At 35.4% G+C, this 14,481-nt stretch overlaps 1 long non-coding RNA gene across 1 annotated transcript in view; it reads right to left on the bottom strand.

The window, feature by feature from the left end:
- LOC126968612 (uncharacterized) overlaps positions 1-10,759 on the bottom strand; it is a 54,609-nt gene extending 43,850 nt beyond the window's left edge. Inside the window, exon 1 of the long non-coding RNA XR_007730260.1 lies at positions 10,575-10,759. This is a non-coding gene — a long non-coding RNA (uncharacterized LOC126968612). The remainder of the gene's footprint in view (positions 1-10,574) is intronic.
- Between the last annotated feature and the right edge of the window lie 3,722 nt (positions 10,760-14,481).

Genomic DNA, 14,481 nt, shown 5'->3' with positions numbered 1-14,481 from the left:
TAGTCCATTTATCGAGGAAGGCTATAGGCTATGTTTTTTTTTTCAAAATTAGGGATCCGTAATAAAATTGCTATTTTGTAACACAAGGTGTAAAATCGAAAATCTATTTTTGCGTGCGCTGCAAAAACTATTGACAATAGAACAAAATGATGTACAGGCTACAATATAGGCAATATTTTATCTCGGTATTTCCACGGAAACGAGAAAAACGCGGGTGAAACCGCGGGGCACAGCTAGTATAAAATAAAGAAGGTTTATACAAAATAATATATAACAGTAAAAGTACAGATAATAAAACTAGGTACTATTATTAATATATGAATTTATTCGTATAATATTATCTCATGTTATTACTACTTATAATTATTTCTAGCACTTAGTAAATTTAAAAATTTCGGGAATATCATAGAAGCATTGTGTAACTAAAAAAAATAATGGCTAGTTAAATAAATAAGGCTTCTATTTATTTTTAATTTCGTTTGGGATGTGATTATAATTTTTTAATGCAATGTGGTGCGGGTTCGATGACACTCTGTGTCATTCTCGCACTGGTAGAATAATTTATGTTTAAATAAGCTGTTAGTCATAGATTAAGGATTGGTCTCCGCTGCGCTCCAACTAGATACCGCAGGCGTAGTCATAAAGTGCGGCAACTAATACAACGCCCAACTGGGCGTACTCAAGCCAGTCTCGAACTATGTGTGACGTTGACGTGCGAGATGTTCGGTTAAGCTTTTGTTGTTGTTGCGCAGTTAAACTTTGTAAAATTAATACTATAAGAAATAAGAAAGACACTGGGATCACATATCACCATTTAGTATTTTGTATTTTATTAATTACAATGTAAAATAACACCAAGCTTATTTTATAAAATTTGCAAGATGCCACGCCCACAAGCATCTAACAGTTGCCGTAATAAAAAAGCTATTGTTCTTAGATAGTGCGGTATCTAGTTGGAGCGTAGCGGAGACCAATCCTTAATCTAAGCTGTTAGTATAGTAGTATGTGTAAGAGATGTCACTAATAAAAGCAACCAAACCCAGTTTGCCATCGACGATTCTTGGGAGTCGAGAGAAATTTTATTTAAATTAAGTTGAAATTTATATTCTGAAGTGTCAGAGAAATCGTTCTGTAGCGATTGCCATCTCTGTTTACGTTACATATTGTTTAGTTTAATCTGTGCCTCTATGTGCTTATATTGTTTATCTACTATGAAAAGGTTTATATATTTTTGTGCCCTTTTTTGTAATTATAATACGGGGCGTAGTCGCCCATTGTAGGAACCACGCCCCATTACTCGGGCTCACCCCCGAAAGCATTAGTAGTTTGTTTAGTATAAAATTGTTTATTTATAACCATACAAAGGAAAAACCTGGTATTTTGGTGATATTTACTATTTTTTGCAGAGCGACATAATTTCTACAAAATATTCATTCGTTGCTCTCTGCTGGGTTTTTATATATTCATTATTTACAACAATTAATATCAAGTTTAATTTTTATTTATTCTTGACATTTACGGTGTATAAGGTTATATATTATATTCTAGAAGTGGTCTCAATACGTGATGTGATATGGCTTATTTTTATTTCTTTTCGACAGAGAGAAAACTGAGAGACGTATTTTTTTTTATGATAATAAGGGACGAGACGAGCAGGACGTTCAGCTGATGGTTATTGATACGCCATGCCCATTACAACGCAGTGCCGCTCAGGATTCTCGAAAAACCCAAAAATTCTGAGCGGCACTACAATTGCGCTCGTCACCTTGAGACATAAGATGTTAAGCCTCATTACTAATTAGTAATTTCACTAGCTACGGCGCCCTTCAAACCGAAACACAATAATGCTTACACATTACTGCTTCACGGCAGATATAGGCGCCGTCGTTGTGGTACCCATAATCTAGCCGGCTTCCTGTGCAAAGGAGCCTGGTGGTGGTCTACAAAGTGCACTCATCGTCTGCTCTCTCTACATGATAAAATCAATTGAATATAGGTAACCCTCTTCAACATCTTCATTATATTTTTCTACAATACAAAATACGGTAAAAGACAGCTCAATCTAGGTAGAACCTGTGCTGAGTCTCCTGCCCCCCATCCTTCCCCCACTATTAAGTAAGGATTTAATTTCATTTTCTTAATCATATAATTGGGACTTAATGGAAAATATTGTTTTACATTTAGTCCACACGGATCCCGTGAAATCAAAATGAGAAATGAAATGCTTTGAGTGATTATTTTAGATCAAAAAATGTTTGAGAGACGCACGCACTATCTTAAAGCTGGATATGCTCATATTGTTTTATCTATAGTGGGTTTTCAATGAAAAAGGTGGTTAGTATTAGATAAAGACAGAGGAATATACCAAGGCCGTAGCAATATGTGGCGGTTCGTTTCTCTATTTCTCATTAAAATGTTCGCACACACTTTTCACATTATCATCTGAGTTACGACAACGGACTCTCAACAGTTTGCAAACAAAACTTTTGATTGGTTATTCCAGTTTGACGTCACCAAGATGGCGGCGTGTAGGGTTACCATCCGTCCGGATTAATCGGGACATGTCCGGTCTTTTACGACTCTAGTCCGGCTCTCTAACTTGTTCGGATTTTATTTTAAATCAAATGGAATATAGTAGTAAAACTGCAGAATCTATTCTTTTTTTATGGAATAGGAGGACAAACGAGCGTACGGTCACCTGGTGTTATTAAGTGATCACCGCCGCCCACATTCTCTTGCAACACCAGAGGAATCACAAGAGCGTTGCCGGCCTTTAAGGAAGGTGTTCGCGCTTTTTTTGAAGCTACCCATGTCGTATCGTCCCGGAAACACCGCACAAGAAAGCTCATTCAACAGCTTGATTGTACGTGAAAGACAGTTCCTTGAAAATCGCACTGTAGAGGAACGCTATAGAACGCTAGATGGTGGGGATGATATCCTAATTTGTGGCATTCATTGCGAAGGTGGAATTCGGCGGCAGGAATCAGGTGAAACAGTTCATCGGAACACTCCCCTTGATAAATGTGGTATGTAGTAGAAGGTATTTATAATATAGGGAAAGATTTGACAAAATTGCGCATTACAACTGGGAATTTCGTTTAATATTGAGCTGCTCTTAATATAGCGCCTCCCTAGGACCTGTACGTCATCAGCCCACGTACTTGGGGTGGTGGGCTTCGCGCAGGCGTACTGCGGAATATCCTGGCTAAATGTCAAAGGGCGATCCCGGGCCGAGCTAAAGCCTAGGCACTGCGGGAGCTGAATTGATTTCCTAAGTAACCTAGATACGGCAAGGGTAGTACTGCATAACAAACAAGTCGCGCGCGACTTTGCTTACATAAATGAAGTGGTCCGTTATAAGGCCGGTTTACCCTATCACATAACAAAGCGATTTATATAAAATCTTGTTATGAAGATGTTGAAGAGGGTTATTAGCTGACCCAACAAACGTTTTGTTGCCTTCATCATTCATAGAAATCATTATAAGCCTTAATCGTTAGGAATAGCCTAAACACGTGACCTAATTTGGTACGGCCCAACTATCTAATGTAATTCAAATTATATTTAATATTTTTATTCAAAATAGGATGTGACATCACTTATTGTAAGTCAAAAACTACCACCCATTCCAAAACGAACGCCTCAGACCTGAGAAGAACGGCGAATTAAACTTATTATTTAATAGCCTGAGGGCGGTCGCTCCATTCCCAAACTGTGGTATCATTAAGAAAGTCATTTATGTTATAGTAACCTTTACCACACAAACGTTTTTTTACAATTCTTTTGAATAACGTAATAATTTTGTTTTGAACATTTTCTGGGATCTTGTTGTAAAAGCATATACATTGCCCCACAAAAGACTTACTAACTCGACTTAGCCGAGTAGTAGGCGTTACAAGCTTATGTCTATAATATATCCTACTAATATTATAAATGTGAAAGTTTGTCTGTCTGGATGTATGTTTGTACTTCTTTAACGCAAAAACTACTGAATGGATTTTGATGAAACTTTACAATAATATAGGTTACACATCAGAATAACACATAGGCTATAATTTATAAAACTATAGTGTAAATTATCCAAAATGAGAAAAAACGGTCAAACACTAAGAATAATTTATATGGCAAAACAACGTTTGCCGGGTCAGCTAGTTCTATATATAGTAACTATCAACTATCTATCCAAACGCGGTCTGGAAACGGATCATATTCGATGGTATGTCGCATTGACCATCGCACAAAATACCCCACCGTACCGGAGTATATGCTATCAGAGTATATGAGCCAATTGGTACGAGGCGCCCACGGGCACCGGACCGATCAATGATCCACACGAACCAAATGCGACCATGTATGTAGACTATTACAGAAACAACTCAGTCAGGTAGATATTGAATTTATTATGAACATAAAAAAACTAAGTAAAAAACCCATTACGCATAGAACAATGACATGTTTTTATCGAACGAAGAACACTCTCAAGGAAAATTCGGTTATATAATTTTTTAGCTTGTGTGGGTACGTAAAAAAATGACAAAAGATGATATTTTTCAACAAGCAACACACGATAAACGATCTCATACATCTAAATTAAATCTAGTGTCCTGATGTTTGTTTCAAGGGAACTCTTTACCAACACAACCGATTTTAATAAAAGGTTGTATTTATATGTAATTTAGTCCAACTTAAGAGATAGGATGCTTTTTATTTCGATAAATGGTCGCAATTATTAAAATGATTACTTATGTTGATTATTGTTACTAATTGTGTGCTTCATAAATCTAAGACAGATGGCGCCTTAAATCAGTTTTCAGTTCAGTACGGTCTGACGTAAATATCTCATAGATGGCGCTACGGTTTAATTCAAACTTTCAATTTTTTCAATGTTGTGCACGTTCAATATACTAAGTCAGCTCGCTTTTTCTGTATTATTTTTGATTTTATTCTCATGTGTGTGTGCCTTTTAATTATTGATGTGTTTCTGCAACTATCAATCTACAGATGTAATAATAAAACAAATAGTTGATTTATTATAAGTTAAGGTAATCAGAGTTTTAAATAATAAAAAAGAATTGAAAACGTTATGTTAATCTGTGTTAAATTTTGTCTTTTAAATCCTTTCTAAATCACTCAGCCACAGCAACGCATGGCCGGGTTTGCTAGTATTCTATAAAATTGCATTGGCTGCCATTACTAATCCATAAAACGTTCCGTTTATGAATTACATGTAAACGCTCAGAGACGAGTTAAACAGAAATAAGTTAGTCGCGACTCGCGGTGTTGCTAGGCGCGTTCAAGGTCTTGCCTTGCCCCGCGCCGCTTCAACTGCGCATGTGCAATGTGCATTACACTGCAGTTAAACACACACAAGCTAACCCACACTAGACTAAATGTAGCGTAAGAGATTTATTACATCATTAAATCCTGTCACGTAATGTCTTGCACGTTTAGAGCTTACTTATCTCCACCATATAATTTGTATATATTTTATAAGATACACTACTCCTTGCAAATGTCAATATTATTAACCTATTACAAAAACTGCAGGTATATTATAAAAAAGAATAGAAAAAAAAGGGACGAGACGAGCAGGACGTTCAGCTGATGGTAATTGATACGTCCTGCCCATTACAATGCAGTGCCGCTCAATATTAATGAAAAAGCCAAAAATTCTGAGCGGCACTACAACTGCACTCGTCACCTTGAGACATAAGATGTCAAGTCTCATTTGCTCAGTAATTTCTCTAGCTACAGCGCCCTTCGGACCGAAACACAGTAATGCTTACACATTACTGCTTCACAGCAAAAATAGGCGCCGTTGTGTTGTATAATAAACTAGTAAATATTAAGCACCAAATTATTAAAAAGAAGTTAAACATCATATCTACTTATTTATTTCTTTAAATAAAAATTTTCCCTTAGAATACGATAAACAGTTAAAATATGGTAATGTTTAAACCAGATATAAAATAAACAGTTTCAAATTGATCAGCGGCTCTTCGACTAGTCATAAATTGCAATATACCATACATAATGTGAAGGGTAGGCACATATTTGTCGCCGTCGGCTGATTAATAAGGCTGGGTATTCTTACTTATGTATGAATCACCAGACGATCACAAGTAAGCACTACTTTAAAGTGGCTAATTTAGTTGAGATATTGGGTTGGGAATACATTCCACGAATTGGGAAGCGAATTTGTTTTGACGAACGCTGGAATTCAAAGACGTGCTGCCGAAAAAAAAACGTGCTGTCGAGATTCATTATAAAATTTATCATGATTATTTTCGCTTATAAACCTATTAAGGGGAGTGGACACTGTATTTATAACCTGGGTCCTAAAGAATAATTAAGAGAAAAATATAAAGAAATAAACATTTTGACTTTTTTTCTCAATATATTCTTGATAATGTTCTATATGTTCATAAGCACATTGAGGAATTTGCTAGAAACTGTTACAATCATTATGTTAATACGAGGAACAAACATTAACTTGTTATGCCTACTACTCGGCTAAGTCTTTATAACAAGTTTAAGTTTTTATAACAAGATCCCAGAAAATGTTCAAAACAAAAGTATTACGATATTCAAAAGAATTGTTAAAAATCGTTTATTGGTAAAGGTTACTATAACATGACTTTCTAATTGATTCCACAGATTGGGAATGGAGCGACCGCCCTCAGCTATTAAATAATAAGTTTAATTGTACAATATTACTTTGTAAACATATTTTTTGAAGAAAAAAAAAGCCCGCTGAGATTGTTGTGCCCTAATGGGTGGTAGTTTCTGACTTTCAATTAGTGATGTCACGTCCTATTTTGGATTAAAATATTTGAATTTGTAACATGCCGTTCCGTGACCGTGCCATGAACGTATCAGGTACGGATAGAAACACGACGCGTACTCTGTGCCTACAAAGATCGTAAAATCAACAGCGAATAACTATGACAATAATTGTCGAAGCTCCGTGCATGGCAATGTACATAGATTGCCAGTAACTAAGTAAAATATATAATATGAAAGGCATATTATATAACATAACATTAAAAGCTAAAATTATACAATTTAGCATTTCATACTATGATATAAATTGTATTATACAATTTTTTTATTCTATATATTATTAAATATCACGGCAACGTTCAATACCTGTGGCGTCCGATAAATACATTTACGCAGCTAATGTATAGAATACCTAATAATGTTAGTTAAAAATAGCAATAGAACATAATAGCCTATCCCGCAGGTGGGCGTTAGTTACTGCGCATGTGCGCAACAGTGTTGCACTAAAGTTTAAGATGTACATTGTTAATGAACCTCTGAACTGCATATGAAGTCCTGGTACATGTTGCTAGGATGACACAAGATTTTAACCGGTATTAAAGCCATTACTATCACCGCTACTATATTTATGTTCTCCTGGTGTCTATGTATTATAGTCGTGCGCATGACTTCAGACTATTTTAAGGTACACTCGCGTCGTACATATTATGACAATCTCTTCTTCAATTACTATGATCGCTTGGTACCAAAACACTGCATTATGTTTCCTACCTCTTTTTCTCTCACGTTAAATCTTATGAATGTCACTTTTCACTGTTGCGCTTTTTGTTTCATACACTTACCCCCTATAAGTCTGCTAACGTAAAGCATTGCTAATTCTCACTCTGTCTTCTTCTATTGACCTAAGTCAGAATGAGAAAAAACACCCCTTAGCGGCTGTTTAAAGTTAGCGGACCATTATGAATAAGGGGGTTACAAATCACAACGATATATATGAAATATTAATCATTCATTGTTTAACAATCAAGAAAAAAGGTATGTTATTGTTCACCCTATTATGTAGAGGACTTTGTCCAGGAGTGAACGGCTTCCGGTTGATATGGCGATGATATACGTATACCCCCTTCATTCATAATGGTTCGCTAACTTTAAACAGCCGCTAAGGAGTGTTTTTTCTCATTCTGACTTAGGTCAATAGAAGAAGAAAGAGTGAGAATTAGCAATGCCTTAAGTTAGCAGACTATTATGAATAAGGGGGGATAGAATATAAATAATTTTTATAACACGGAACCTATTCTATAAAATGCCTTTTAAATGTATGTAATATTATTTATTTTAGACCTTGCCTAGGTATTAATAATGATATCCTTAAAACAGTATTTGAATATTTATGTACGCTGAACTGTTATTTTGAGAGTTAATAATTTATAGGGTAGGATAATGTGTATTTTTCTTTTATAATTCCATTGGCCTATAATCTATGTACTTTGAGGAGTTCGCACTTTATGTCAATTTAGTTATTAGCGGTCAAGTAATGTAATTCTCAAGAGGAAACATAATACTATTTATCTTTATCGCTAAATAATATTATGAGATAAGGATGTAAATATTCACGAAAGCTGTTATTTGCAGACATCATAATAAGTCATAAATATTTGTATATATCTTTTGTGAAGAGGCTCCTTAACATCAAAAACAATGGAGTTGCCATTACATTATATTTGTCAAAATCGTCGAATATGTAGTACCTACCTAATGGCCACTTTTTTATGTTAAGACCTAATAATATTGTTGCAAGCATAATTTTAAAAGTAATTGAAATATTATTAAGTTTTTTATTGATAAATGATACACATATTATGGTCAACGCATATTTTAAATTTACTTTTCTGAAATACAATGAAATGACAAAACAAAGACAGCGTAGGGTTTTCTACCTATACTATTAACTATATCCTATAGGTACAATGAAAACCACAATAATCACCAGTTATTGCGTTTAATGCATTTATCGAGTATTAAACGCAATAATTGAAAAAAAAAAAATAACGTAAAACTCATGAAACTTAGTCTTTGATTTCGCAAATAAGAACGACTATTCCGTGACTAATTCCGGTAGGTAAATAAACAACGGCAGCCATCTTGGACGCCATAATTAAACTATACGTCAACATGACGCGGCGTCATCAGCTGATTGTCGATAGCGATACAACACGACACTCGTGCAAGCCACAAACATGTTTTATTTTCCTTGAAGGTTGCTCTAACAATTGATTTGAGCCTCAAACTGAATTTTAAACATTTTACGACTAGATCGATTATCTTGTATAAGTAACAATAATTATATTTAGAAAAAAATAAATGAATTTGGTAAGGATTAAAATACTCCATGTTCGTAAATAACTCAGATTAACTTACAGATTAGCTATTTGTTATTACCTGATACTGATATTATTTTTCATGTTTTATACGAACAACATTAAACACATAGAATATTATACATATTACCTATATGGATAAAAAATGTGTGACTCCCTAGTTAATAAATTTTAATTAGCAAGCAAGCATATGTAAGTACATTTTTTTCTTATTAAATAAAATAAAAAATACGGTAATGCAAATTAAATATTAGTATAGTATAGAATAATAATTAGTACTCAATGATTATCAGTTCGTATAAATTAATCAATGATTAATCTGGGAAGCCCGAATGCATTTTCCTAGTATTTTATAACTTACTGGTTAAGATGTCGGCATTACATAACATCATGTCATATTTAATATTAATTGAATTACTTGATTTATATTACTTTAACCATACTTTAGGCCTTGGCACGAAACTATATAAGTGAAGAACACAATTATAAATTAAAAGTTATAAAAAGAATAAATTTTGATGTACTTTTTAGCCATTCTCTTCGTCAGTTCGTAAATACCTATTAGAAACAGTTTAGTTATTCAATGTAAGTATGTAGTTTCAATGCTAGCGTTGGCTGGGCTGGGATCACCCGATTGCCTTGAACTTGTGAGATCGACTTTTTTGCGAATACAACAACAGGATACGCGTCAGTCTCGTCCCTTAGTCGATTCTCGATGCCCTTGATTTGAGTCTGGAATTTGCGCTCACGTTCCTCGTAGAACATTCCATATTCCCGAGTTAAATTATACAGACGTCGCCGTTCACACATGGAATTTAGGGTTCGTTTTAAATTTCTGGATAATTATCGATTACTTAGGAACCGAAAATTACTTTATCTATTTAGTAAAGTTATAATATTAAACATTCAAGCCCACCTTTGGCTAATCATTACTGCAGGATAATAATTTATTATATTGTCAAAACTGGTGAGCAAGTTGCTAAGCTTATAACTTTCCTTTTTTTCCCCTTTTCAAGGGGAATGTAAAATTCAGAGACTAAATAGTAAAGTTGAAAACTAAAGAAGCCATAAGGAGGATTTTTCTATGATTCATTTGATGTAGTTACGACATAGATAAAATTGACTAATCTTGAGTAGTTATATAGTTATACTTACTCAATGTATAGAACAAATATGGCTGCTTTGCTCATGACGCGTAATTCTATTTCATCTTTACATGCTCTTACGTTTATAGGCAATACTTCAATCTAGTCATGTGAGGTCTTATATCCAATAAGAATCTTACAAACAGTGGCATATTCAAGAAAAAAACAGAAAAAAAATTGGATGTACCTACCTGCACCGGAACATATTTCTTAATCTGTTGTGTTTATACGAGGTTTTAATATTAAGTTATTACTTTATATTGCTTACCGGCTTGATGATTGCATAACTGGTACTCAGCAACCGGCTTTGCGAATAAACACAATATGATAGCCCGTTAGGATTCCGACACGACACGACACGATACGCTAACGATACCCAAATGATGGGTTGAGTTTATTGGAGTATGCACTGTGGGTTAGCCGAGGAGCATGGAAGTGGCCTGCCGAGATGCCGGCCGCTCCTGCATTGCGGCGAGTACCGCGCAGTCGCACTCGCTCGCGCATGACCTTGGCATTGAACTTGGCAATGGGCCCGCGCGGGGAGCGGCGGGCGGGCGGGCGTCCTCCCCCCCCCACACCCCGCCTCGCCCCCACTTCGCTGCTCCTCAATGCACCGCCGCATCCCCTTCGCCATTCTTCCTATATTATTATCTCACCCACAACTTATATGTTATTCTTATTATCCAATCAGAAAATTGAATTAAGCCACAAGTTTACCTTGAAATGGTGGTCTCCAAAATAACAATTCCAAGCATTGCGAATATGGAATACTCAATATTATAGAGTCTCGGGAGCATATGACTGAGATGAGAGTTATGTTATATACCTACTTACCAAATGGGCAGAGAGGGGACTTGCGCTTTTATACAAAAACCAATCTAGTTCTGTAGAATAAATTAATACACAAATAAAATTTGAAAACAAAATTATATGAACGATACGTCACTCGAACGGTTAGCTCAGTTGGAAGAGCATTTCCACGGGTTCGAGTCCCGCATCGTTCATAAAATTTTGTTTTCAAATTTTATTTGTGTATTAATCCAAGAATTGAGGGTTATCACTTTAAAAACATAACAAATTTTCAGTTCTGTAGGCTCATGAACTTTATAATCTACTTGAGCAAGGATTTAAGATTTTGGAATTCATATTTATAACCTATGCTGTGCGAGCTAAAAATATAACCTCCATAAATATAATAATATGGTACAAACATTAAGTATTGGTAACTAAGTATAAAACCCGTTCCAATTCTGCATAAGAGTCAGCCATTTTGTTTTGACTTCCTATAATGTACGAGTTTATACGGATGATGTATTTTTTTGGTAGCAATATGACATTTCATAACCGAATTGCTAGGAAATAGCTCGGATGATGTGGCATCCCACACAAATCGGGAGCTGTGTGAAGCGAAGGGGGGTGGTGCCCCCCCATACGGTTGCATAAATCGATGGTAAGCTCGCACATGCGCGATCCTGCCTCGCCCAGGAACTATCGAGCACCACGGTAACCAAAGTAGCGTTTTATTATGAATCAAGGGCGCAATACCGGCGTGATGAAATGATACGGGTGGACGATTTCAACTGATTGATGTGGGATTAAATTAATTTGGAAGCTCTAGCGGCTCGTGAAATATTTATGATTAAGTAATATCGAGATTCAGTGAAGGGAAATTAGATATCTATATAATTCATTACATATTTAGTGGTTTAATATAGATGGAACATTCCTAACATAGGTAATCGGTTTAGGAGTCCTTGTAAGTTTAGTATACAATATGTAATTATGTATGTCTTTTGACAAAAAATTCTTTGTATGGAAAAGTTTGAGACTATACCCATTGTGTAGTGATATCAACTCTGCCGTGCTATATATCAGCTTGGTTATAGACAGTCTCTCAAAGAAAAATTTGAAGAAATAAATAATATGACTGTTAATTGTCAGTACATTTATGAACATTTAATATACGTTCACAAAAATCGTCACCTTTTTGCTCTAAAAAAAATGCTGGGAGTTTCTTGCGCCGCTTCTTCTCTCTCAGAGCGCCATTTGTTTACGAAGCGGTAGTAGTACCTAGTATATTAGAAATGACATCAAAACGAATTCTAAAGGAATCAATTTTGAGAAAATAAATGCCTTTTATGCCTTTTTATTTATGCCGATTAAAAACCGCTATGATGAACATTCTAAACGAATTTCCGCTTGTTTTGTCTGTTGTTACCGTCACTTGAACAAGACGCACTGGCATGTTAAAATGGAGCACGAAAGGCTTATTAAAAATGTGTACAAATAAGAAAATTTTAAAACATCTGAAGAAAATTTGAGTGCAACTAAAACCATCCGGTAAGTCAAGTTCAAGGATTGACACGGGGATGCGTACGAGTCATGTTTGTTTCCGTACCTGTTACGTTCCTAGCGCGGTCTTGGTATGACAGTGTAGTGGGAAGACTACTTCACACGTGTTTCTGAATGTGTGAATTAAATATAAGTACATAAGACATCGACATGTCCTTAACAACGATTATCGGAAAAACAAACTTATACCAGCTCTGAGTTCTTCGTCAGCTATAGATATTTTATTTTAGCTGCTAAGTTACAAATTTTCTAAGCTTAAAACCACAGGTTATAAGGTCTGTGTTGTTAGGTTGATTGTCTAAGCTCATTCTGTTTTCGTCAGGTAGCAACGAACGCGTATCAGTTGAGCCCCATCACCTGATTTGAAGTGTATCAGTGATCATCTCTATTAATCACTGACGCCCTTTCAATAGTTTTTATTAACCAACTTCAAAAAAGGAGGAGGTTCTCAATTCGTCGGTATGTCCTTTTTTTATGTTTGTTACCTCAAAACTTTCGCCTAGGTGAACCGATTTTGATAATTTTTGGAGTCGATGTCAGTCAAGATAAGTTTGTAACTGCATACATAGTTATAGGTGAGATTTCCTTGAATCGTGAAGAGGCGAGAGCGGCTCGCGAAATGACACCGATTCCAAAAATTACAATAATCGTAACTAGAATTAGATTAATTAATTAGATTGTACAAAAATACGAAAGATAAAAACCTGTTGTTTTGGAATACTTAGTGTTTTTGAAGTCGGTTGATTTTTTGTTAAAATTTTATTAAATTCTATTCATCATCATTCCAAGGTACCTAACACTGATAGAAGGCATTTATAGTTATACCTAAAGTCAAAATTCCGCTCTCAAAAGCAAATAGTACTAAAAAGTGGCAGTTGTTAAGATTGCCGATAGAAGTGAAAACTTAGAACTTGTAGTACTTATTTAAAATATAAAATTTCATAATTATTATAAACAATATATTTTTAATTTCAATTTATTTTTAAAAATTATTTTCAATAATTTATTAACAAATCAAAAAAACTATTTCAACAACGCACAATATAAACACATTGAACTTTTAGCTAATTCTAATTTTGCTAATTTGCTTTACAAAGCATGTTGATTTCGCGTCTCTCTCTCCCCAAGAGAAGGTCGCCTTCGATGAAGGCTTAGAGGGCACTTGCCCAAAGACAACCACAGGTCGTGTTTAGTGGGTAGGACCTTAGGTTTAACGTGAGTCCCACATACCCAACGCAGACTTAGGCTACGTTGGTATGCATGAGCATTCACCACCTCCCGTTGTTATCCCGGAGGGTAGCCCTTTCCCTTTGTTTGGGCGCGAAATAAAAAAAGCATGTTGCACAATACGTCACCTGTATAGTTACAGATATACTGCTTTAAGCAGTTCGATGACGCTAACTCACGAGATTTCAACCATGCAAAAAGTGTCTTACTAATAATATACTTTATACTTATTTTTTTAATTAATTTATTAATCGCTTGCGACATTTATGAGCATGTCTGTGACGCGAACCAAAAAGTACCCAACAAGGCTTAAGAATTTTTTACTTCAAAAATATTTGAATCTAGTTTAATGAAATATTCACATGATGAAATTAAGATCTCATTTGATTGCTCTGAGCTGAGAGGAGGCAACCTTGGAGGGCCGTGGGTGGCCTTGCCCTTGTGGCGATCGATAAACGCGCGCTTCTCAGCTGCTCATGGCGGCTGGGAGGCAACACGTGTCTGTCCCCCTCTATCAGCACTTGCAACGTGAGAGGAGGATATAACCTGCATCCTGAGTTAAATGCAGTAAGAACTAACGACGTTCAAACAAAACA

This window comes from Leptidea sinapis, chromosome 16 (assembly GCF_905404315.1).
Source record: "Leptidea sinapis chromosome 16, ilLepSina1.1, whole genome shotgun sequence".
Taxonomy (NCBI): domain Eukaryota; kingdom Metazoa; phylum Arthropoda; class Insecta; order Lepidoptera; family Pieridae; genus Leptidea; species Leptidea sinapis.
This window is presented reverse-complemented; position numbering and strand designations above follow the sequence as displayed.